Source organism: Sminthopsis crassicaudata, chromosome 1 (genome assembly GCF_048593235.1).
Source record: "Sminthopsis crassicaudata isolate SCR6 chromosome 1, ASM4859323v1, whole genome shotgun sequence".
Lineage (NCBI taxonomy): Eukaryota > Metazoa > Chordata > Mammalia > Dasyuromorphia > Dasyuridae > Sminthopsis > Sminthopsis crassicaudata.
The window spans coordinates 371,108,481-371,134,182 of NC_133617.1; the positions used below are offsets into that span (position 1 = coordinate 371,108,481).

At 39.0% G+C, this 25,702-nt stretch overlaps 1 protein-coding gene across 8 annotated transcripts in view; it reads left to right on the top strand.

The window, feature by feature from the left end:
* Nucleotides 1-16,182: 16,182 nt before the first annotated feature.
* CTIF (cap binding complex dependent translation initiation factor) overlaps nt 16,183-25,702 on the top strand; it is a 486,242-nt gene continuing 476,722 nt past the window's right edge. For 7 of the 8 annotated variants that reach the window (XM_074279342.1, XM_074279337.1, XM_074279344.1 and 4 more), the window contains exon 1: nt 16,183-16,394. The gene's annotated coding sequence lies outside the window, so the exon portion shown is untranslated. Of the gene's footprint in view, nt 16,395-16,750; nt 16,932-25,702 lie in introns of those variants that run through there. The other variant, XM_074279341.1, reaches the window with a different exon arrangement.

Below are 25,702 nucleotides of genomic sequence, written 5' to 3' on the forward strand. Positions count from 1 at the left end.
ATTTTTTTTTGCATTTTTTTGTCTTGTTCTATGAAGTGTTCTCTGACTAAACAGTGGTTTAGAAAGGAAAAGTATCTAGGGAATCATATGATGCAATCTCCTCATTGTTTAATTGAGAAAATTGAAATCCAGAGAGCTTAAAGAAAAACAAAGGTTAGAACCCAAGTATCCTGATTCCTCACACCAGTAATTATTAATCTTCTGTTTGGCTTTCAAAGTCCTTCATAACTTGGCACTTCCTAACCTTCCCTTCTTCTTACAGCTGCCCTCCTTTGTGACACTCACCTCCTGGTTGTTTCTCTAACATGACACTGACTCTTCTGATTCTGGGCATTTTCACTGGCTGTCCCTCATGCTCAGCATGCTCTCCCTCTTCTTCTCAGCCTCCTGCTTTCAATGGCTTCCTTCAAGTCTCATCTGAAGTCCTACTTTCTGCAAGGTCTTTCCCAGTCATCCTTAATCTTGGTATCTTCCTTCTGAGATTACTCTCAATGTATCCTGTGCACATTATGTTTGTACAGAGTTGTTTGCATGTTGTGTCCCCCATTAGATTGTGAGCCCCTTGAAAGCAAGGATTTTCCGGGTTTTGCCCTTTTTTTAATCCCCAGTGCTAAGCACTGGGTACTTGGCAATCAAGCAACCAATCAGTACATTTATTAAGCATGCCAAACCTATTATATGCCAGGCATTGTTGCTAAGCATTGTTGCTAGGCACTGTTTGACAAAAACCAAACAATCCCTGCTCTCAAGGAGCTCACAATCTAACAACATGGAAATTTTACCATCTTGGTATCTTTTATCAAAATTAAAAGCAAAACATCTGGACAAAAGCAATGAACTCCTACAGATGCTATAATTAAATAGAATAGTACTAGAATTGATGTTCCCTCCTCCAGCTGTTTGCGCATGCTGTTGTTACTCCATCTTGGAATGTCTTTCTTTTCTTTGATACTTCTCTGAATCCTTCCCTTCCTTAAAAGTCCACTTAAAGTTCCACTTCCTTCACCCTAACCATTCTAACTTACATTAATTACATCTTATATCACACATACACACATAGATACATGGGGGTTATCTATATAAATATATGTATATAGATATAGATATAGATAGATAGATATAGATATGTAGATAGATATCTATCTATATCTATATCTATCTATATCTATATACATATATATATATATATAGAGAGAGATACATATATACATATGTATTATATCTTCACACACATAATCCAGGTTTTCAACTAAAGACTAGAATAACTGTACATGAGACTTCCCTAATTAATTGAGAGAATGCTTACAGGATTCTGCATGATTTCTGATGAACAGAGTCTGTGTGAGAGCTTTGTAGAGAAAACTGCTTTCTTTAAGAGACACATGTGGTACCAGACTCCCTTGGGGACCAGCTCCAGACAAGTTAAGAGAAAAAGATTTTAGAAATGGCAAGCATATAGGGGAAGTTATCTCCTCATGTCCCTGATTTCCAGCTTTCCTCTCTGGAGACTTTGGAGAATTTCATCAGGCTCTCTCTCTTAGTCTGAGCTGAGCTTTCCTGGCAGGAAAGCTCATTTATTCCATGTATTTTCTTGTATATCCTAATCTGTAGATCTTCTCTGATTTCTGTTGCTATTTGTAAGTTCATAAATAAGGTCTGGTTGTTGTTTACTAAGTAATGACTTTTTGCTTCATCAGCATTTAATGGGAAGGAACCAAGCTGGTGGATATAAATTTGGGTAACATCTTTCTTAAGAGAAAACAGCCAAAAAAGTGGTAATTTTTTGTTGTTGTTGCTTTAAATCAATTGTACACCTATGCCAGGAATATTTAGAGAAGACAGAAAGACAGGCAAGAGATTCTCATCTGGTTCAGCAAAGCAGAAAAAACAGAATTCAGTCCATGGAGAAGTCACATCATCTTTGTTCCTGATTCAGATTTGAATGTGGGTCTTTTCCAATTGCAAGTGGACAGAATGCTAGCCACTGTAGTACTAGCTTCTCTAGTACCCAGCATAATATCAAGCAAATAGTAAACATTTGTTGATTGTCTGGTTCTCTAAAATGTTTAGCACAGTATCTTGAATTAACAAAGACAACATTCAATACATATATTAATTGATCAATACTTACTCCCCACTTGATAAGTAATATATCTTCCCTATACTCTGGAGGGCTACTAGTATTTTGTGGTCTCTTGATAATATTTGGCTTTTGGGATTTCATGATGAGGCAGCCAAGATTCAGTGACCTTTGACTCAGTGGATGCTCAAGACAATGGCAACCAAAATGTTTTATGAACTCACCACCTAGTTTCAGTACCAAGACAGCAAGTTAAATGAATGGCTACAGAGCAAATAGTACCAGTTCCCATGACAACAAGCCAGGAAGCAATTTTCAGATATTTAGGCTACAAATGTTCCCCCAACCCCATCCTTGCCTGAACCCTAACCACAGGAAATTTTAAGATGCCTGACATTTAAATTAGATCTAAATGTCTTGCACTAAAGCCAGATTCCTCTCACTCTCTCCTTTGGGAAGCTTTTTTCCTATTCCTCTAGCCAACATTAAACCCTTAAACTCTTTTACAGTATCACACCCTTCAACAATGAATTGCCTGATTGTGTGTTCTCTAATCTCATAATACTTTATGCCTCAGTTTTCTGTCCTTGCCTCTCTGCTGTTTAATATTTATCAATGAGTTAGATGAAGGCCTAGATGGTGTGCTCATCAAATTTATTGATGACACCAATCTGGATGGGATACCAAATACCCTGAATGAAAAAGATGAAATCCTGACAGGATAGAAGAGGGAACAAAATCTAATGAGAAGAATTTTATTTTATTTTCTAAAATGAATGTTATAAATGAATGTTTCAAATGTTTTTTTGTTTTCATATTAATTATTTCTTTCTTTTTATTCCTTATCAATCAGAAATTGAACCTTCCATCGATAAAAGGTATTGTCAGGTATGGTTATTAATTGATATTGTAACCATACCTGACAATATATACAACATACTTTTATGCAACACAATACCCAGTCATTCTGCTGAGATCTTTCAATTGTTCATTCATTCATTTAATCAATCAACAAGCAATTACTAAGTTCTATGTGTCAGGCACTGGAAAGACAAAGAAAAAAACAAAAACAATCCCTGTCTGTAAGGACCTTATATTCTAATGGGGATGGGGAGGCAACATGTAAATACATGGCTATGTACAAGACACAATCAAAGGATATGGGAAGAAACCTTGAGGGAAAGGCACTAGTTAGTTGCTGGTGGGATGGGGAGGGTACTGGGAAAGATCTTCTGCAAAAGATAGTCTCCAGAAATCTTTTTTGTCCCCCTGAGGCAATTGGGGTTAAGTGACTTGCCCAGGGTCACATGGTTAGGAAGTGTTGAGTGTCTGAGATCACATTTGAACTCAGGTCCTCCTGACTTCAGGGTTGGTGCTCTGTCCACTGCACCACCTAGCTATCCCAGTCTCCAGAAATCTTAAAGGAATTCTTAGAGGCAACAAAGACAAAGGAGATAATACAGGTAATCCATGAATGCTTATGCAGGAACACAGAGACAGCTATAGAATATCTTGTTTGAGAAACTACAAGTATGCAAAAGTGCAAGAACTCTAAAGTTCAGGAAGGAAAATAATGTAAAGAAACTTTAGAAGGTAGGACATAACCAAGTTGTGAAGAGCTTTAAATGTCCAACAGATAATATATTTGGAACACACACACACAAATAATATATAATATATAGAGAACATTACAGAATGTGAATATATATATACATATATATATATATATACACAGAGAATAGTAGATCTAATAGGAATATATATGGGGAATATTATATAATATAGAATAGGAATATAAAATAGATGTTATTATATAATATATAAGAGGAATATATAATTATATATCAGAAATATACATGTAAGAAGGAATATGATATAACAAAATAGAAATATATGTAATAGAGAATATCATGCAATGTAGAATAGGAATATATAATTATATAATCTATAACAAGACTATACATATATAGTAAAGAATATTATCTATAACAGGAACATATAATTATATATCAGAATATATACACACAAGAATGTATAATATAATAGAGCATATTATATAATAAGAATAATTATATAATAGAGAATATTATATACTATATAATGGGGCCATAAAATTATATAACAAGAATATATACATACAATAAGGAACATGATCTAATACATAAGAAAATATATGCATTCATGCATATAATAAATAAATATATAGAGATATATAATGTAATATATAGAGAGAGGACAATTAGAGCTTATTAAAAAGGAGTAATACTCAAACCTACATTTTAGGAAAATCACTTCAGTAGTTATATGGAGATTGGATCAAAGTGGAAAGAGAAATGAGGCAGAAAGACCACCTAGAAGGCTATTGCAATAGTTCAAGCTAGATGTAATGAGGATCTGAGCTGAGTTGGTTGCAAAATCAATATTGGTTCTTAAAATAATCTAGAGATCAGCTTCCATTTACTTAGGGTCTTTTCCATTTACATTATTGTTAGGATTACTAAGTGAGAACTCGGGTTGTCTGGATGGTGACAAGGTGAGAATTCAGGTTTTCTGGACAATTACAAGGTGAGAACTCAGGTTGACTTGATAGAGGGGGCAAGCTCATTGGCTGGGGTGGTTCTTCCCAGAAGCCCTTGCATTATCCCACGCCCATTCTCTGGGAGGATAAAAAGAGACAGCACTGGGCGCAGAGAGCAGATCGGCCTGGAGAAGGATAAGAGCTGGAGGAGATTCAGAGCCAGGATTCAAGAAGAAAGACTCTGAATTGCATCAGGCTTGACGGGGCTCTCTGCAGGAAGGGAAGTCACTTCTTTGGACAAGAGTTAACAGCAACTGCCTGGAGACAACGGTTCGTTACAGGAAGAAGAATCTGTCTGAGAGATTTGAGTAGAAGACACAGCAGATCTCTTCCCAGAGAGCGATCCAGCAGCTTCTAGAGACAACAGCTCGATACAATTGGCGTCCACACGTGGGGCAAGGACTTTTGCTTATCCTGACAAGAGGAGCTAGACCAGACCTTTGCAATTTGGCTCCCGAACAGGGACAGACACGGTCCTGATTCCAGTGGAAAAGCTTCCGATCTAGATCTCAGTCTCTCTGACCCAGAACCGTGAGTAACGAGGAAACTTTGTTAAAGATTAAGTGAGCGTGCTAATAGATAAATAAGGAACTTAACTTAAGGGCTAAACCAGCAATCTCTTATAGCTGAAATGGGGCAAACACCTTCTGTTCAAGGAAAATGTTTAGAGAGCATCATCAAGGTTATGAAAAGCCAAGGATTGATTATAATTTTAGAGGAGATTACTGAACTTTTAAGAACTGTGAAGGTTATATGTCCTTCTTTTTCTCTGGAAGAAGAATTGGATCCAGATGAATGGGAATTAGTAGGAAAGCAATTAGGTGAACACTACAATTCCAGGCCAAACTCAATTTCCAAAGATACAATTCATATATACAATGTAATCCAATTGGCTTTAAACAATGTTATTCTAAAGGAAGAGATGAAGGAGCAAAATGGGGAAGTGTCAACTAAACTAGGTGAAAAGGATGAATCAGATAACAATGAAGTTAAGTACAATTCTGAGCAACAGGAGCACCTCCCATCTCCTCCCTCAATTAACCCTTCATGGGTGGAGCAAGAAGGAGGAGAGGAAGAGGCAGAAACACAAACAGAATTGCCTGTGAAGCAGCCTAAGCCTATGACAAGATTAGAAAAAGCATTGGTTAAAGCTAAGAGAGAAGGACAGGATATAAGTGATTTTATACATGCATATCCTGTGATTGAAAATATTGATTCTGTAGGTCATAAAATGAGAAGATATGCACCTTTAGATTTGAATAAAATTAAGGATTTGAAAAAAGGTTGTACCCTTTATGGGACTACATCAGCTTATGTCAAAATGTTACTAGATGGTTTGTCTTATGAAGTCCTAACCCCGAATGATTGGAAATCCATAGCAAGGACATGTCTGGAACCTGGAGAAAATTTATTATGGCTTGCGGAATTTCATGAATTATGTAAAATTCAAGTCAGATGCAATTTGGAAATAGGAGTTAACACACAATTCACTTTTGAGCACTTAGCTGGTGAAGGTCAATATGGAGAGAATTCGGAACAGATTAATTATACCATGACAATATATGAACAAATTGCTAAGGCTGCAATAAAAGCTTGGGGTGTCCTTCCTGGACAGAAAGATCGTGGAGAGGCTTTCACTAAAATACAGCAAGGTCCCAATGAACCTTTTGCAGATTTTGTGGGACGTTTGCAAACTGCTGTCAAAAGAACTATTGGAGAAAATTCAGCTACAGAAATAATGACCAGACATCTGGCTAAGGAAAATGCCAACGAGATTTGCAAAAGAATTATATGGGGATTAGACAAAGATGCTCCTTTAGAGGAGATCATAAGACGCTGTGCTACAGTGGGAACAAATGCTTTTTACACCCGGACAATGATGAATGTGGAAAGACAGGGTCCCTCCTGGCAAGGGCCTTCTAGAGAAACTCGGCGATGTTTTCAATGTGGAAAAATTGGACATCTAAAAGCTCAGTGTAGATATGGAGATACAGTGAGAAGACAGGGTGAGAGAAGACCTAAAACCCCATGTCCAAAATGCAACAGAGGACTCCATTGGGCATCAGAGTTTGGAATAATTCAGGGAAATGGGATGAGGGGCCCAGGTCCAGGGCCCCAGGCAAAAAAGACTTGGGGCATGATGGCAGCTGATGTTACACCTAAAGAGCCTTTAGAAGGCCAGGACTCTGATTTAATCAATCAGCAGAGAAGCAATCACATGGCAGAAAGGGATTACCTGATAAGTCAGTCAAAAGGCAATCAGATTGCAAAAATGGATTACACTTGGGGAGAATACAGGCCTTTTAAACCAACAGGGCTGTGCCCAGTGCAAACAACTCCAATGTAATTGTCAGATGATGAGAAGAGATTTAGAAAGTGGTAAATAGAAGGAAATTAGATAGATTAACTGCCTGGGAGAGAGGGTTTGCTTGTATTTCTTCAGCAGGAAAAGGAATCAGATGGGTGCCAACGAGTCATATTCGCCTTGTCCATCAGAGAGAGACAGAAAAAGAGAAAGGCCTCAAAATAAAGGAGAAGATCTAAGAAACATCTGACACTGAAAGAGCATGGATAATAAGAAGACTGTTAAAGAACTTTAAAAACCAGCAGGAATCATTGGACTTCCTCACACAAGATGAGACTAATGGACAATGGACTTATGGACATTTATACATTTTCAATTTATGATTATTTGATTATGTTATATACTTCTAGCATGTGTTATGTTACTATGTTACTATGTGCTTATGTAATTTATGTAATTATCTGTAATACTTCCCATATTGATGGATTTATGTTTCAAGGTCATTTATGTAATTATCTGTAATACTTCCCATATTGATGGATTTATGTTTCAAGGTCATGACTGTCCTATGTTCTAAATCAAAAGAAAGGGGGAGATGTTAGGATTACTAAGTGAGAACTTGGGTTGTCTGGATGGTGACAAGGTGAGAATTCAGGTTTTCTGGACAATTACAAGGTGAGAACTCAGGTTGACTTGATAGAGGGGGCAAGCTCATTGGCTGGGGTGGTTCTTCCCAGAAGCCCTTGCATTATCCCACGCCCATTCTCTGGGAGGATAAAAAGAGACAGCACTGGGCGCAGAGAGCAGATCGGCCTGGAGAAGGATAAGAGCTGGAGGAGATTCAGAGCCAGGATTCAAGAAGAAAGACTCTGAATTGCATCAGGCTTGACGGGGCTCTCTGCAGGAAGGGAAGTCACTTCTTTGGACAAGAGTTAACAGCAACTGCCTGGAGACAACGGTTTGTTACAGGAAGAAGAATCTGTCTGAGAGATTTGAGTAGAAGACACAGCAGATCTCTTCCCAGAGAGCGATCCAGCAGCTTCTAGAGACAACAGCTCGTTACACATTATTATAACCATTGGGTGTATTGTTGCTCTGATCTTCTTAATTTTGTTCTGGAGTAGGTCATATAAAACCGACTATTCTGACTCCTTCTATTCCTCACTTTTTACTATATAATAGTATTCCCTTAAATTTTTCCACCACAATTTGTTTGTTTCCTAGTTAATGGGGATTCACTTTGTTTCCATTTCTTTAATACTAAAAAAAGTCCTTACACAAACACACACACACACACACACACACACACACACATATATATATAGATATATATATAATTTGAGGTACATTGGGCTTTTCCTTTTCCTTTACTTTTTTCCAAGAATATGCTTAATAATGGTCTTGTTGGATCAAAGAATATGAACAGTTTCATGACTTTTGTCACATAATTCAACAATGTTTTTCCAAAATAGGACAATTCACAGCTTTATTGACATGGTAATAATCCATCTGTCTCTTCAGTCTCTCCAGCATTTACTATTTAGATTTTTTTTTGTCATCTTTACCAATTTTCTGGACATGAGGTGAAATCTCAGAATGTTTTCATTTGAATTTTTCATTTTATTTGTGATTTGAAGGACATTTTTCTATCATTACTGTAACTGCTTTGAAAACCATTTGTTCATAAGTTTTGACCACTCTATGAGGAAATTTAGAGGCTAAACATAAAGCTTTATATTTGAGTTAAAAAGAAAATCAATCTCCCAAGAACAAGATTGGTGACATATGGCTTTATGGCAGTACTTTTAAAAAAGCTACTTTTTTATTTTGAATTTAACAAAAATCAACAAACATGGATATTTTAATACAGCAAGAAAAACAAAAAAGGATTATGAATGAAAGCATAAGAGAGTTCAGAAAAGGACACAGATAACCAAGATAATGTTAATACTATTATCAACTTTAGTACTGAACACTTTATATAGTTTGTTTTAAAGTATATATTAATATCATAATAACAGATGATAATATCAACATTGGCCTACTTGTTTGTGTTCCCTTATGAACTTTCTTCTGCTCTCTTCTGTTATTTTTGAGTGTTTCATTGTTGCTTTTTTTTTTTTTTTGCATTATGAACACTGCCTCTCCCAACTATTTCCCACTACATAAAAGCCTTTCCTTGCATATGTATATTCACCAAAGCAAATTCAAACATCCATCATATCTGAAAATATCTCATTTTGTGCCTACAAAATACAGATAATATTTATGGATTCTTTACCTCTATACCATTAACAACAAACAAGTTAATGTGACCTTCTACTGCATTAAATTGGAGATGTTTAAAATAGCAAAAAGAATAGGTGAGAGGACATTATTTTTGTCTTTGAATCAAATTCCAAAGTTATTCAGAGAGACCTAGAAAGTATCCTTGTGTTACTTCTTCTGACTACTGTGTGAGCGCTTGCCCCATGTGAGTTCTCCATAAAACAATATTTTTAGGCAAGTGTATATTTGGCATTGGAAATTGTGGTCAGCCCATCTGAGTTGTGCTTTCTGCAGTAGAGTGTGAATGCTTGATAGTTTAGTTCAAGAAAGCTCCTCAGTGTCTGGTACCTTATCCTGCCAGGAGATCTTCAGAATCTTCCCAAGACAATTTAAATGGAAGCAATTCCGTTTCCTGGCATGGCTCTGGTAGATTGTCCAGGTTCACAAGCACATAACAGTGAGGTCAGCACAATGGCTCTGAAGATCTTAAGCTGGTAGTCTAATATCTCTTCTCCCACACTTATCTTCAGAGCCTCCCAAACACTGAGCTAATTCTGGCAGTGAGTGAGCCAACATCATCATCTCTGTTTATATCCACAGAAATTATTATGCCAAGGTAGGTGAACTTACCTACAACATTAAAAATTTCTCTATTTCAGAGAGGCTTGGAGAGACTTAAATCAACTGTTGCTAAGTGAAATGAGCAGAACCAGAAGATCACTGTACACTTCAACAACAATACTGTATGAGGATGTATTCTGATGGAAGTGGATATCTTCAACATAAAAAAGATCCAACTCACTTCCAGTTGATCATTGATGGACAGAAATAACTATACCCAGAGAAGGAACACTGGGAAGCGAATGTAAATTGTTAGCACTACTGTCTATCTACCCAGGTTACTTATACCTTCGGAAGCTAATAATTAATGTGCAACAAGAAAATGGTATTTACACACATATATTGTATCTAGGTTATATTGTAACACATGTAAAATGTATGGGATTACCTGCCATCGGGGGGAGGGAGTGGAGGGAGGGAGGGGATAATTTGGAAAAATGAATAAAAAAAGAAATAAAAAAAATTTTCTCTATTTGCTGTGACCAATGGTTTCACATATGGATGGTTTGGTGTTGCCTGATGGAATACCTGTGTTTTCTTGGTGTTAATTGTTAGACTGAAATTACACAAGCAGCAGAGAAGCAAACCATGCTTTGTGGTATCTCGGCCTCAGAGGCTTCAATGACTGCCCAACCATATGTGAATGAAAAATAATGCACCAATTCTCCCTCTACTTTAGTCTTGTCAGAGAACTATATAAGCAAACTTAAAGAAGTGAAGCAGCATGATATATGTTTGAGAATAGTCATTTTGGCTAAAAATAATCATATATAAAGGAGAACCATGAGATAAAGTAGAATGGCATCAGACTTTGGGAGATCCTTATAGATCTAGCTATGAAGTTATCCTTGTTTTACAGGAGTCACAGAAAATTAGAGTATAATGATTTTCCTTCAAGTCATACAGCCAACAAGTGTCTGAAGCAGGATTTAAACCTCACTCAGGTCCTTTTAACTCCATGTTTAGTAATTAGCAAAAAGTTACATCAAGATGCTTGCATGAGTAGTTAAGTGGCCTTAGAAAAATCAGTTATTTTCCTTAAGCCTCGTTTTCCATCTTTATAAAATAAAAATTTAGTGTGTTGAACTAGTTTATCTCTAAGGTTCTGTCTAGCTTTGATATTCTATAATACTAAGTTATTCAACTTTTAACCTAGTATGATTATCCCCTTCTACAAATCTCCTCACCCTGAGGACAGGAACCATATCTTCTCTTGAATCACTAGAACCTAGCAAGGGGCTTATGTATTAATTAAAACACCTTTATTGAAAGATGGTTCTATTTTTTTCTAGGAATGCTTAGGTGAGATGTGAAGGGGGATTCAGGGAAATGTAGATGGGGAAAGAAAGTAGGTAATAGGAGGAATGACTTTTTTTTTTTTTGCCAGCAACTAAGGAAGTGACAGTGGGGAAATGGAAGATTCAGTTGTTTAAAACCAATGGAAAATCTCAGACTTTTCTTTCCTGGGTAAAATCCCAAATAAAGCCTGTCTTTGATAATTGGAATCTGCAGAAAAGGAGCCAATCCCATTATGATTCCTTCTCTCTGTCCCTATCCTCACCCTTACTGCACCCCCTATCCTTTAGAAATTTCAGGTTCATTAGTTTTCCATCAGGCAGTTCCTCTGAAAAGGCTGTTTTTAACTTTAGACTGCAGGTTGTATATGAGATAAAAAATGGGAAGGAGGCAGAGCCCAATTCCCAAATTGAGGAAAAGACTCAGAAAATATCTGTTCCTATTTCTTTAGTAGTAAGACAAGGCCAGTCTGCATAGAGGAGGTAAGATATATCTGCCTCTCAGTATGATTTTATGAGTCCACAAATACTCAGTTCCAGACAATAAATTCTTCTTTGTATTAAGAGATAATGTTCAGAAGTCACCAATTAGTGTGAACATATGTTGAGAAAAGGGGGAAAGGGAATACCCAATAATGAAAATGTTAGATTTTCCTCTCCATTCCCATCTGGTTTATTTTTCTCATTGTTAAGATTTCCACACCATCCCCTCTTCTGCTCCTTCCTCTCCTTTCGTGTTTTGTCTTCCCTGATCAGAATATAAGCTCCTTGAGTGAATGACTAGCTTTTTTGGAGGGGTAGGTGTTGTATATGTATCACTAGCCTAATAAGAGCTCAATAAATGTTTGTTTCCCTGCCTTCCTGCTATGTGTTTTCCATTATCTTCAGAATGATTTGTAATTTTTGTTATTCCAGCATCTTGGTATTCCATAATTCGTTGTCATATAGCATTTAAAAAAGTTTTATAAATTTGAATGTTTTCAACTCTGAGCACTCTGAAATCAGTAATAGCTCTGTGAAATGCAAATTAAGACAACTCTGAGATACCACTACACACCTGTTAGATTGGCTAAGATGACAGGAACAAATAATGATAATGTTGGAGGGGCTGTGGGAAAACTGGGACACTGATACATTGTTGGTGGAGTTGTGAAAGAATCCAGCCATTCTGGAGAACAATTTGGAACTATGCCCAAAAAGTTATCAAACTGTTCATCCCCTTTGACCCAGCATTGCTGTTATTGGTATTATATCCCAAAGAAATACTAAAGAGCGGAAAGGGACCTGTATGTGCCAAAATGTTTGTGGCAGCCCTTTTCGTAGTGGCTAGAAACTGGAAGATGAATGGATGTCCATCAGTTGGAGAATGGTTGGGTAAATTATGGTATATGAAAGCTATGGAATATTATTGCTCTGTAAGAAATGACCAGCAGGAGGAATACAGAGAGGCTTGGAGAGACTTACATCAACTGATGCTGAGTGAAATGAGCAGAACCAGAAGATCACTGCACACTTCAACAATACTGTATGAGGATGTATTCTGATGGAAGTGGATATCTTCAACATAAAGAAGATCCAACTCACTTCTAGTTGATCAATGATGGAAAGAAACAACTACACCCAGAGAAGGAACACTGGGAAGTGAATGTATTGTTAGCACTACTGTCTATCTACCCAGGTTACTTATACCTTCGGAAGCTAATACTTAACGTACAACAAGAAAATGGTATTTACACACATATATTGTATCTAGGTTATATTGTAACACATGCAAAATGTATGGGATTACCTGTCATGGGGGGAGGGAGTGGAGGGAGGGGATAATTTGGAAAAATGAATACAAGGGATAATATTATAAAATAAATAAATAAATAAATAAATAAAAAGTAATAGCTCTGTAAGACAAGATCTCCGTCATTTTGAAGTTTTTGGTCAAGTCTTTCCTGTCCACCTCCACCTCCCAAAAAACCTATCTATTAAAATGCAATATTCTGTCCTAGGTTCTAGAAGCTGATAGAGATAAATGAAAGCCAGTCCATATCCTCAAAGAATCTGTAATATAGTGTTAAAATTAGTTTGAGCAAATTATTATATTATTATAAATATTTAGTAAAAAACAGGAAACAAATCAAATATAGAGTAGAACTCTTTTCTTCAAACTATGTCTATTGTTAAAGATCCTTATGGACTTACTATCCATAGAATATATGTGCCACACTCAGCCTTTTTTTCTTCCTTTGGTCATCACGTCCTCCCCATCCTCTTATTTCAAAGCTTTTATTCATCTATTCAAATTTTATACGTCCTATAATAATTCAGTTTTTTTAATTAAAAAAAATCAGTTGCCTTTCCTTCCTGAATCTTCTTTTCCCAAATTGAAAAAAAAAAAAAACAAACCCTTTTTTTCAGAACAAAACAAATTCCCACATTGACCATGTACAAAAAACATCTCATTCTGCAACATGAGCATATGCTTCATCATCTATCATGTTATTATAGTTAGTCACTGAATTAATTTTAAGTTATTCAAAGTTGTTCATCTTTACAATATTGTTGTTTTAATATAAATTATTCTCCTGGTTCTGTTCACTTCATTCTGCATTAGTTAATACAAGTTTTCCTAGGTTCCTCTAAAACATCCCTTTCATAATTTCTTACTGTGAAAAGAATTATATTACTTTCATATACCATGATTAGTTCAGTTTTCCTCAGCTGAAGGATACCATCTTAGTTTCTTTTCCATCACAAGAAAAACTGATATAAATATTTCCATACATATGTATTGTTTTCTTTATTTGACTTTTTTGGGGGGATATTGTTATTCAGTTATGACTTCATGTTTTATTGACAAAGATTTGCCATTTCCTTTTCTAGCTTACTTTAAAAATGAGGAAGTTTGGGGAAACAGTAAAGTGACTTATCCAGGATCACACAGCTAGTGAGTATCTGAGGTCACATTTGAACTCAGGAAGATGAGTTTTTTGATTCCAGGCCCAATTCTCTATCCATTGCACCATCCAGCTGACCTTTTTAGAATAAAGGTCTAGTAACTCTATTATCCTTCCAAAGGTAGCTGAAGTCTTACCTTGCTATGAAGCTTCTCTGACAACTCAGCCTTATTAATATATTCCTCCTCTGGATTCTCCATCACCCATGGCTGGTACCCCACAATGTAGCACTTAATTTTTTGCCCTCCAGGAAGGCAGAACTAAGTACTGTGTTTTATATATAGTGTTTTGCATATGGTAGAATTTAATAACTTTTAACTTCCAATCACCATCTTAGCATAGTGCCTGGCATCCAGGTAGTACTGCAACTAATAGTTAATATTTATATAGCACTTTGAAATATACAAAATACTTTACATATATTATTTCTTTTGGTCCTTCACAAGAATCCAAGGAGGTAAACTGCTTTTATTATCCCTATTTTAGAGTTGAGGAACAGGAGGCTGGAAAAAAAGAATAAGTGACTTATTTAACATCATACAAATGTCCAAGGTGGAATTTTCTAACTCATCTTCCTGACTCCAAATCTGCTGCTCTATTCACTACACAAGCTGCCTTGATAAATACTTGTTGCTTAGCAATAGAAGGCAATCAATAAACATGTGATTCGATAATTTGATTTAATTAACCGATTTTTGCATTTATCCATGGTTGAATTATCCAGGCCTCCAGCTGCTTTTCCTTAACCTGGATAAAGGAGTGAAAGGACACATAATTACAGCATCCTGCTAATGCCAGCCCTCATGCTCTTTAATTATAACATATGCAGGATTTAATAATATACTTTACTTCAGCTATAAAATAGGAGTAATAATACCAACACTGGGCAAAGCACTTTGAAAACCTTAAAACATAGTAATAATAATAATAGAGATAGGGATTGGACCTGGGATTTCAGTATTATGGACAACTATCCAGACTAGGAAACTCTCACCAACGCATTTGCCTGAGTGACCTGCCTCAGGCCACAGAGCCAGCATAGGTCCAAGGAAGGACTTAAAACAAAGGCTTCTGGATTCTGAAGATGGCTCTCCATCCACTTATACCAAATTGCGTCTCATAATAATAATAATGAAAAATATTTTAACGATCTCTAGCTTTTATGCGGTACTTAAAGGTTTGGCAAGTACTTTACGTCTATTACCTAACCTCTTGTGTTCCTCAAATTCCTTTTAATCCAACACACATTTATTAAGCATCTACTATGCTCCAGGCACTATTTGAAAGTAACGGGTGGGAAGACTAGAACGTTTCCCTAGAGAGTGCTCGGAAGTCTCCCGCAGCTGTGCGGGAGGACAGCGCGCTCCTCGGGAAGCTCACAGGCTCCTGGAGGAAGGTGACACATACAAAGGTAGGTCCATTTTGATGAGATGGATTTGGAAAGGTCCCCGGTACCGGGCGTTGGAGTAAAGTCTGGAGGGTTTGGGGGAGGGGGAAGGAATGTTCTCCCTCTCCCCATTTTACAGATGCGGAAATAGCGGACTGAGGAGGTAATGGACCCATACTCCAACTCGAGTCTTCCCAATACTCTAAAGTCAATCCCCATCATCGATACCTAGACAAAGACTGCTTTCATTTGACGTCGAACACGCGCACAGGAGACACCTTAAGCCCCTCCTCGAGCAGAGGACGCGGCTCCGGGTTACGTCTTCACTCGGATCGTACTTCGCTAGCCCCTTGGTCACGCCCCTTCTTTCGGGGTCTCCAGCATCCTTCCGGGCCCGGAGTGGGGAGCCAGGCAAGGGAACTGCTCCGGGCAAATCGAGGAACCCGAAGCAGTTCGAAGATCTCCCGGCGCGGTTCGAAGATCTCCCGGCGCGTGCAAGGGCCTGGAACCCGCGAAAGAAAGCCGGACTACATTTCCCAGCAGGCACCAGGCGGCCCTCTTTCCTTTCAAGTCTTTGCACGTGGCCCGTGGTGAAGGAGGGGCCGGGACGTCACCCTCCTGCATTTTCTTTCCCTGTGTCAGAGCAGGGATCCTTTTTTTTTTTTTTTCCTCCTTCTTCCTTTACCCCCTCCCCCACCCACCCCTCCCTCCCTCTTTCCCTTCCCTCCCTCCCTCCCCTCTTCTCCTCCTCTACACAGCACCCAAATCCTCACCCCCCCACCCTAACCGGGCCGGGACCCGTGAAATTAAAGGCAGGAATCTGATCTCCAGAGCCTCTCTCCCTCCCTCCCTTCCCTTTCCCTCCCTCTTCCCTTCCAACTCTGCCTTGGAGCTGCAGTCAGGGAAATCGAGGTAAGTGTCTCCTGCCGGACCCGTTCCATCTTGTGGGGTGTGGCCCCGGGGACCCCAGGGTGGGAAGGAGGAGGGGGGGATGGTATGCTGGAGAATACAGATGGACTTGGGGAAAACCAAAACAGAAACAAAACCTCGCTCGGTTATCCACCTCCCCCGCTTCCCCCTGGGCAACTGGGGACCCTGGGAACCCTCGATTCTATGAGGTGCTCAGGATGGGGGGCCGCGAGCTCCTCGCTCCTTGCCTTGCTTTGCCGTGTCTAGTGGGGGGCGGAGGGTTCCTTGAGACTCCCAGAGGAGGACGAAGCTGGGGTGGGGGTGCGCTTTTTGTAGGAATGTAGCCGGAGCCCCGGCAGTCCGTGCACCGCGCTGTGTAGCCGCTGTCATGTGTTGGGTTAGAACCCAAAGGAAGGGAGGGAGGCAGCGTGATTTCTCTCCCATTCCGCCTGTCTTTTGTTTTGGAACCCGCTTCTGCTGCATCGAGCAGTCGCCGTCTTAACGCCAAACTTGCAGCTGTTTGGGCTCTCTGATGTTGAGGTATTGGGGGGGGGAGGGTGAGATGAAGGGTGGCGGATAGGGAACGGGAACCAGGGCTAAGTGATAGGTGCTGGGTTCGGGGTTGAGGTCCCCCCTCCCCCCCACTGTCAGTCTCCACTTCCCTCCCGGGGAGTTTATTTTCAATCTGCTTTTCTTTCTTTCTCTATGTGCTTGTGTATGTGTTCGCCTTTCCTGTCTCGCTCTCGCGGGTGGACGGATGTGTCTGTGGATCGATTGCACGTCGTCTAGACTGCAGCTCCCTCCGCAGGGAATCCACTGGGTGCTCTGGATTTTAAAAGGGAAGGGGGCGGGCGAGAAGAAAGCCTAGTCCATGAATTCCGTCTGAGCCTTTGGCATCCTACTCGGCGGTTGCCATTTATTTTATTTTGATTTGCATCGCTGCCACATAATCTTGTCCTAGAGAAATGAAACACAAGGTTCTTAGTTGTTGGGCTGGGAGGAGAAAAGAAGCGAGATAGAGCTCCCCGTGGTGACTGACTTGACACGTCCACTGTGTGTTCTGTGTTAATAAATTAGTCAATCAGTGATAATTAGATAAATCGCCATAATACCATTCAGCCTTCCCTCTTTGATCAGAGATTGGGGGAGGGGGCTTAGGGGTGTTGGAGGGGAGAGTGAATTGGACGGTGATGAATGAGGAGCTTTTATGTTGATTGATGCCTATCCCTGGAGACCTGCTTTGTTTATATTTATGCTTAATCCTGGCCACATAGGACCATTTGATGCAAATTCCTTTTTTTTTTTTTTTTTTTTTTTTTGAACTAGGAACCTGCCTAATTTACCAGTGTTTGGCTCAGTCGAATTTTAAGCTTGTGCGCTTCCCTTAGAAATTGGGGTGTGGGGGATGTAAGTATGAGGTGGAATGAGGGATGAGGACTGGTTGGCAGCAACGTGCATCCTATTACCTTAATTAACGAGATCCTTTCCCCCTTCTCTCTCTTGGCTGTTTCTGTGCACACCAGTAATGGAGAGGAGGGGGGAGATCATACACTAAGTTGTAATAAGGAGTGTGCGATCCAATTAGGAGTGTATTATCACTTGAAACAAGAAAAAACTGACTCCTTCAAATATATTAATGAGAGCCTAATTAGAAGAGCTATGTTTGCCCACACCCCCATTATGCTTCTTGTGTATCTGTAGGTACACAAATTCGGTAGATAGGAGAAAGAGAGTTCCTAGGGGTTTTCAGGGAAAGGTACGTTTGGTTTATCTTATGTGCGTGCAGGAAGAGACACCCTGGATACACACGATATAACCATAACGTGTTCCCTAGCCGGAGGAGCTCTCTATGGAAAGGGGGTGGGGTGGGGGCGTGAGGCTGTGTGTGTGTGAAGGTGCACTCTGGATCCCCATGGGCACGCGCTTGGGTGCCAGTGTGACAACTCTCAGTCATGGTTGGTTTGACCCTTGCACCACCACTCTGTGAGAGCGCAAGCCGGCCTTGAGAGCTTCAGTGCCTTAAGCAGAACTTGGCATGAATCAACCCACTCGATGGTCCTTCTGTCCAGCGAGCCCAGCTCATTTTAGCCTGGTAATGGTTCCCCTCCGCAACCTAGGGCAGCCTGCCCTACCCAAGGGAACATGGGGGTGGGGAGGAAGGCATGAAACCGAATAGCATTGGAATGAGTGTCTTGGTGGTTAGGGGTCTAAACTGTAACTGACCGGCCCCCTACTCCACCCCTCGTGATCCTCGGAGAGCGGAGCTGCCTCACCCCTCACTCCCGTCTTCGCCCTCGGAGTGAGCCTCCCCTCCCCCCTTCGCCGGCTCCCGGAGCTAGATCTGCTAGCTCTTCTTGCCCCAGGCAGGGAGGGATTAGCTCGGGGTTAGGGGGCCTGAGGAGGGAAGGAAGGAAGCTACTGGGCTGAAGCCACGTAAGAGCTGAACTCAGGACGAGAGAGTGACACAGCAGTGGCGTGGCGGCTGCCTGTGCTGCGCGGCCCGGGAGTGGATGGGAGCTGCCCTGGACAGGGAGACCCTCCGCAGTCCCCGCCTCTGCCAGCTCGGGCAGAAAACCGGAAGGACTATAGTTGGGTGGGTTAGTCTTAGGTCCATACCGGAGTGTGCATAAGCGAAAGAAGTGGTGGAGTTGTTACATGTCAATTTTGACATTACTTAGGGAGATTCACCCACTTTAGAGAAGAACTCGGAGTTCCTTTAAGTACTGGAAGTCCCTGTTGAATTTAAGATTGAATTTGATTTTCATAAAAATGTAGACACACTTATTGTGCAAAGTGAATTATACCACACAAGTTAGCGACCGCTTAGTGTTCTGTGTGAGTAGAAAATGAGATGAATGTGACTCCTCTTCTCAACCTGGTGGCTTGTCTGTGTAACCGAAGCCAACTGTTTTCACTATGTGTCCGACTATGTAACAATGTTAGGGTTATGTCAATTCTTTGTTTCCAAGGCTAAAGATCAAAATGTTTCCTTCATACTCATAGTTATGCTAATATCTTCTGAGGTCAATTAAATAAACCCTCAGGTTGAGAATTGTGGTGAACAGAGAACATAATCTTTAATAATTGACTACCCCTGTTCTTCCTTAACTCCAGCCCTGCATTGTCACCTGCCTTTAGGATCTTTTCCTCAACAAGTTTAGAACAAACTTCATTGACTTTTCCCTCTAAGCCATCCTTTTAATGAACTTCCCTATTTAAGGCAAAGATACTATTCTTCCTCCTCATTCGAGTTTGCAACCTGACATTCATCCTGTCTCTTCCCTTTGCTCACCCCTTATATCCAATTAATTGACAAGACCTGGTAGTTCTATCTCTAGAACATATTTTAGTTCTACTCCCTTCTTTCAGTTTACATGGCTACCACCCCATTTCACTGGAATAGCATCTTAATTGGTTGACCATGTCACCTCCTTGCTCAAGAAACTACAGTGGGTCTGGGATCAGATACAAACTTTTGTTTCTTTTGGGATTGAAACTCCAGCCTACATTTTTAGTTTAATTACACATTACTTATTCCCCTTCATACCTACTGTGCCCCAGCCAAACTGGCTTACTTACTGTTTGCTGTATATAGATCCCATCCCTTTTCCTCGGTGCCTTTTTTTCCCATGCTATGCTTTTTTCCCTTAGGCAGGGCATTTGGGCCAGAAAATTAGTAAAGTGGAAAAACAGTTGAGATAGTCAGTTTACATACATGTGGGTGTATAGGAGAAAAAAGTGGTGGAATCAATATGTATGTCAGTTTTGACATGGAAGCTTATGTTTCCCCACAGACACACATTTGGGTGCGAGTGTGACAGCTCCCAGTCATGGTTGGTTTGACCCTTGCACCACCTCTGTGTGACCTTGAGAGCTCTAGTGCCTCAAGGAGACCTTGGCATGAATCAACCTACTCACTGGCCCCTCTGTCTACCCGACTCCAGCCCACCTTAGACTGGGGATGGTTTCCCTCTGCAGCCTGGGGCAGTCTGCCCTATCCAAGGAGATGGGGGTGGTGAGGAGGGCAGTCTCTGGAAGTTTCATGATATATTGCTATATGTCTGCATTTAGATATGAATCTCTTTGAAATTTCAATTGTAAAACTCAGTTCTCTGACCCTTGACAGCTTATTTTCATGGTAGCCATAGCCCAGGTTATTGCCCCTTGTAATAAGCTTATTTATTTATTGAAATTCAAAACATGAATTTGGTGAAAGAGAAGAGTAGTCCAGATGGAGGGAGAATCTAAAACAATAGGTTTGAGAACAAAGGATTTAAAGATAAGTGAAATGCAGCCTATGTAAAAGCTCTACATAGAACAGAATTTCTTTATTGTTTGATAAGGTAATAAGCTAATATATGGAAGTCCTGCTGCTTTGTGACTGAGGCCATGGTAGTTAGAATTGAAAAGATTGGAATTGGCCAGCTCTTAGTCTTATTGCTGACTCATTGTGTGATCTTGGCAATGTTACAATATTACCTAGCCACCCTTGGGCCTTAATTTGGGATTTTCTCTCTCTTGCTCTTTCCATTAAGAAGATTGAAAATGATACAGGGAGAAAAGGATACCATAATTTGCTGTGAATGAAATGCATGGTGGTACAGGATGGCAGATTAAAGGGTGTGTGTGTGTGTGTGTGTGTGTGTGTGTGTGTGTGTGTGTGTGTGTGTGTGTGTTGGTGGGAGAGTTTCAGGGACAGTGTGAGATTGATCAGAGAAGCCTTCCTGAAGAAGGTGAATTTTGAACCAGATTTTAGCTAGGGTAGGCTACTGCCACAGTTTTGAGGTGAAGTCCCACAATCAGTGTCATTTTTGACAGTTGTCCTTAAACCATAGGATACAGGCCTCCTAAAGTTGTCCACATGTTTCCTGATTCTTCCATCTTTCCTGACTTATTTTATTTTTCTATAAGTGCATTTCTGGTTTAGGGATTCTAGTTCATCATAATGTGTTAGGGAGAAAAAGGGAAGACCAAAAAATCTGGCCTCAACCCTGAGCATGTCACCTAATCTTGTTTGCCTCAATTCCTCATCTGCAAAATGAGCTAGAGAAGGAAATGGCAAACCATTCCAGTATCTGCCAAGAAAACCCCAAATGGGGTCACAGAATAAAGTCAAACATCAACAAAAACCCTATGATCCAGGCTCCGTGTTACTTGTTTTACAAATAATTTGAACCTCATAATAACTCTGAGAGGTAGGAGCTATTATTATCTGCATTTTACAGTTGAGGAAACTGAGGTAAACAGAGGTTAAGTGACTCTCCTTTCTGAAGGACTGTAGAAAAGGCAGATTTTTCTACTGTAGCTTCAGGGAACAGAGATAAGACCAATGATTGCCAATTGGATGGAGATGGATTGGGGATTATTGGTGCAGAAGTGCCTTCTAATAACAGCCAAATAACAGATTCTGGATAGCTTCATAGGAGAATGATCTACTTTGTGAGATAGTGAATTCTCTGTAGCCAAAAGGATTCAAGGAGAGGATGGATTGAGAGGAGGAAGAGAGGAGAAAAGAAGAGAAAGAAAACAAACCAAGAGACCAAAATCCTTTTGGTTTTAGGTCCACTTCTCTATTCATTGTGTGCCTTTGGCATCTATATATAACATATAAATGCTAGCTAAACTGATAATGATATTCTTCCTAAGTCTACTCTTTTCTAAGCTAAAGATCCCCTTTAGCCAAACACTTCTTATATTGATTAGTCTCTGCTATTTTGTTACCCAGAAATACTGTGAAATTCTGACTACTTAGCAGAAAAAAATTCTGCAAAGGATGCTTGAATACAGTTGAGAAATGTGCTGTTTAGACACAAGATATAGTATCATGGTATTTAGAAATTTCTTTTTTAGCATAAAGACCACAAGTAGGAGAATCCAGAGTCTTGAAAAAACAAAAAACAAAACAAAAAAACCTCTGTTAAATAAAGATCTCCTCTGATCTTCCTGGACTACATTATATAGATCTTGTTTTATAAGCAAGACTTTGGGCTCCTGAAAACAGAAGTATTTGAGGACAAAGAGAAGCTCTAGGCTTGAAGGGAGCACAGAAGGCTCTGGTTGGAACCTTACCTGAAAGAGAATCCTTTTTTCAATCTCTGTGACAAGTGACCATCCAGCCTTTGCTTGTAGAGCTCTAGTGAGGGGAAGCCTTCTGCCTCTGGAGGCATTCTTTTCCATATTTGATTTTTCTTATTATAGCTTCAGTCAATTTCTGGGGTTTTCCCTCACTGCTCTCAGATTTTTTTATCTCTGAAGAATAAATCTATTTCTTTCTTTTTTTTTTTTTTTTGATATGACTGCCCTTCTATATTTAAAGATCACATCCTCCCTCAGTAATGTTTTCTCCATTTGAAATTCCCGTTTTCTTCAGTCAGTCCTCAATAAGAATTGATCTCAAGGACCTTTACTATCAGGGGAACCTTCTTTTGGATCTTCTTCACTTTTAACAATGTTCTTCCTAAACTGTGCTCATAATTAAGCACAATATTTCAGAGCTAACTTGACTGCAGCAGAGAACTTTGAGATTATTAAATCCTCCTAAACCTATATTAGCTTTTTAAACTGTCATGCCATACTACTAGTATAGTGTCTAAAGAGCAAGCCTTGAAGCTCTCAAGACCTGAATTCAAGTCTGACCTTTTAACATGACTTGGCTCTGTAACTCTAAGTCACCTTACCTCTCAATAATCTAAGCAACTCTCTTAATCTATAAATTACATAGAAAATGCCAACTTGCATTAGGAAAGGGGGCTTTTTTCATCAAGTAATCCTCCAATGAAATTGTAAGTTCAATAAGTATTCCTGTTCCCCATCACATTATTGACTTGTACTGAGCTTGCAGTCCACTAACATGCTCAGATCTTTTTTTCAGATATACTTTCATAAGACAGAGTTTCATATATTTTATATAAAACATATATAAAATATATGTTTTATAGTTGTGAAACAGATTTTTGAAATCATGTAGACTTTTATCCCAATAAAATTTCATGATCTTAGATTCAGTCCAGTGTCCTATATAAAGATCTTTCCAATCTGACTTTCTTATCTGGTGTGTTAGCTTTAAGCGTGTGCCATCTGAAAAAAAAATCCAGTATAGTGGAAAAAAGAAGCTAGGTGGTGGGGGCAATTGGCTATATATTCCCTGTTGGATAGGCAGGAGGAGGCTGGTGGATATTTGAGCTAAGTAATTCTGAACTGCAATAGAACTAAAAATGATTGCACCAAATTCAGCAAAAATACTGTAAGTTCCTATTCCCTCCCTCTGCCTCATGGAAGAGTTGAGAGTTGGGGGAACCAGTTGCCTAAGAAAGGACAAATCATACAAGTCAGAAATGGAGCAAGTCAAATTGCTGTGCTAATCTAGCCTAGGCAAGATAGAATGAACTAGTCTTCTCTTCCCCCCTTTATTAATGTAATTTGTCTTAGCATTACAGCCATTTCAATCTGCTCTTCCAGACTAAGTCCCTCACTGTGACAAGGGAAAGCAATTCAGCAAAATCATTTGATATAGTAACAACATCTACCAGTATACAGAATATTCTGTCATTAGAGTTCACTTTTCTGTAGGGAATAAGAGCAGGAAGGAGGAGAAGGAATATTTATCTGTTCTCTAGGATCTTCATTTTTTTTTCCAGTTGCACAGTTTTGCATTTTTGTTGTTGTTGTTGTTGTTGATTGCCCCATTTACATGTTTATATTATTTCCTTACTTCTCACTGAATCAGTTCATATATGTCTTCCTGTCTTTCTGAATTTCTCACATTTATCATTTCTTGCTGTTCAGTAATATTCAATCATATTTCTATGACATAGGTTTATTTTTTAAATCATTCCACAACTGATAAGCAAACACCTGCTTTGTTTATAATTCTTCACTATGAGGAAAAGGATGTTTGAATATACATTGACCTTTGATTCTGTCTTTGATTTTTATATATTCAACAGTGGGATTGATGTGTCACAGGATAAGAACAGTATAGTCACTTTTCTTGCATAGTTCCAAATTGATATCCAGAATGCTTGGGATCATTTCTTAATCTTGCTCATTAGAATATTGGTACTCCTGTCTTCATGAAGATGATCTTATGTTAATTGTTCCCTTTTTAAAAAATATCTTTGCTAATTTGCATCTTGTGAATTGAAACCTCAGAGTTTTAAAAAATTGCATTTATCTTTCTGTTAATTATTTGAAGCATGTTTTCAGATGTCATTTTAAATTTCTAATTAATCTTTTAAAAGCTATCTATTACTATACTCTTTTAAAAGACTAGTACATGATGTTTTAGATTTGTGTTAATTCCTCATATATTTTGGATATCAGCCTTTTATTGGTGATATTTGGCACAAAAATTTTCCCCACCATAACATCTCTTCTATTTCTGTCTTCCTGTATTTTATTTGTTCAAAAACTTTAAATTGTAGTCAAAACAGTCTACTTATCTTTTGTGGGCTTTTCTGTTCTTGATTTAGTTAAGAATCCCTTCCCAGACAGAATGTGAAAGAAACTTGATGTCATTCTTATCATTTGCAAATTTGATAAGTATGCTGTTATCTAAGTAATTGGTAAAAATATTAAATGGCTTAGGATCAAGAAAAAAAAATCTTTGGGACTTTCCAATACAAATTCCTTTTCAATTTAATATAAAATTATTAGTAAATACTTTTGGGGTCCAGTGATTCAAAAAATTCTACCCTTGTTTACCATATAACCCCTTCATCTTATACACAAAAATAACATGATAGACTTTGCCAAATGCTTTTTCTAAAACCTAGATAAACTATAGCTATGACACCCTTCTGATCTACTAGTCTGATAACCCTGCCCACTTTCTTACATCCTTTTGCAACTCTGCTATTTCACCTTCCCCCCCCCAAAAATTAGGGTAGTCTGGTATGAACTATTCTGTTCTTGAGGACGATTTGCTAGAAACTTATGGTAATTGCTTCCTTTTTGCATTTTTCATTAACCAGTTAGTTAATATTTTAGAATTTTGCAAGGAATTGAAGTCAATCGAGGTGGCCTATAGTTTACACTTTTTCCCCATTTTTGAAAATCAGGACAATTGTCATCTTCCATTTTCTAGTCTTAGAGATCAGTGACAGTGGCTCCACAAATATATATGGAGATCTCCAGTAGAATCCTCCTGGAATCTGTTTTTTTCTCCAAAAAATTATTTATTTATTTTTATTTATTAAAGCTTTTAATTTACAAAACACATGCATGGGTAATTTTTCAGCATTGGCCCTTGCAAAGCCTTCTGTTCCAAATTATCCCTTCCTTCCCCTATCCCCTCCCCAGATGGCAGGTAG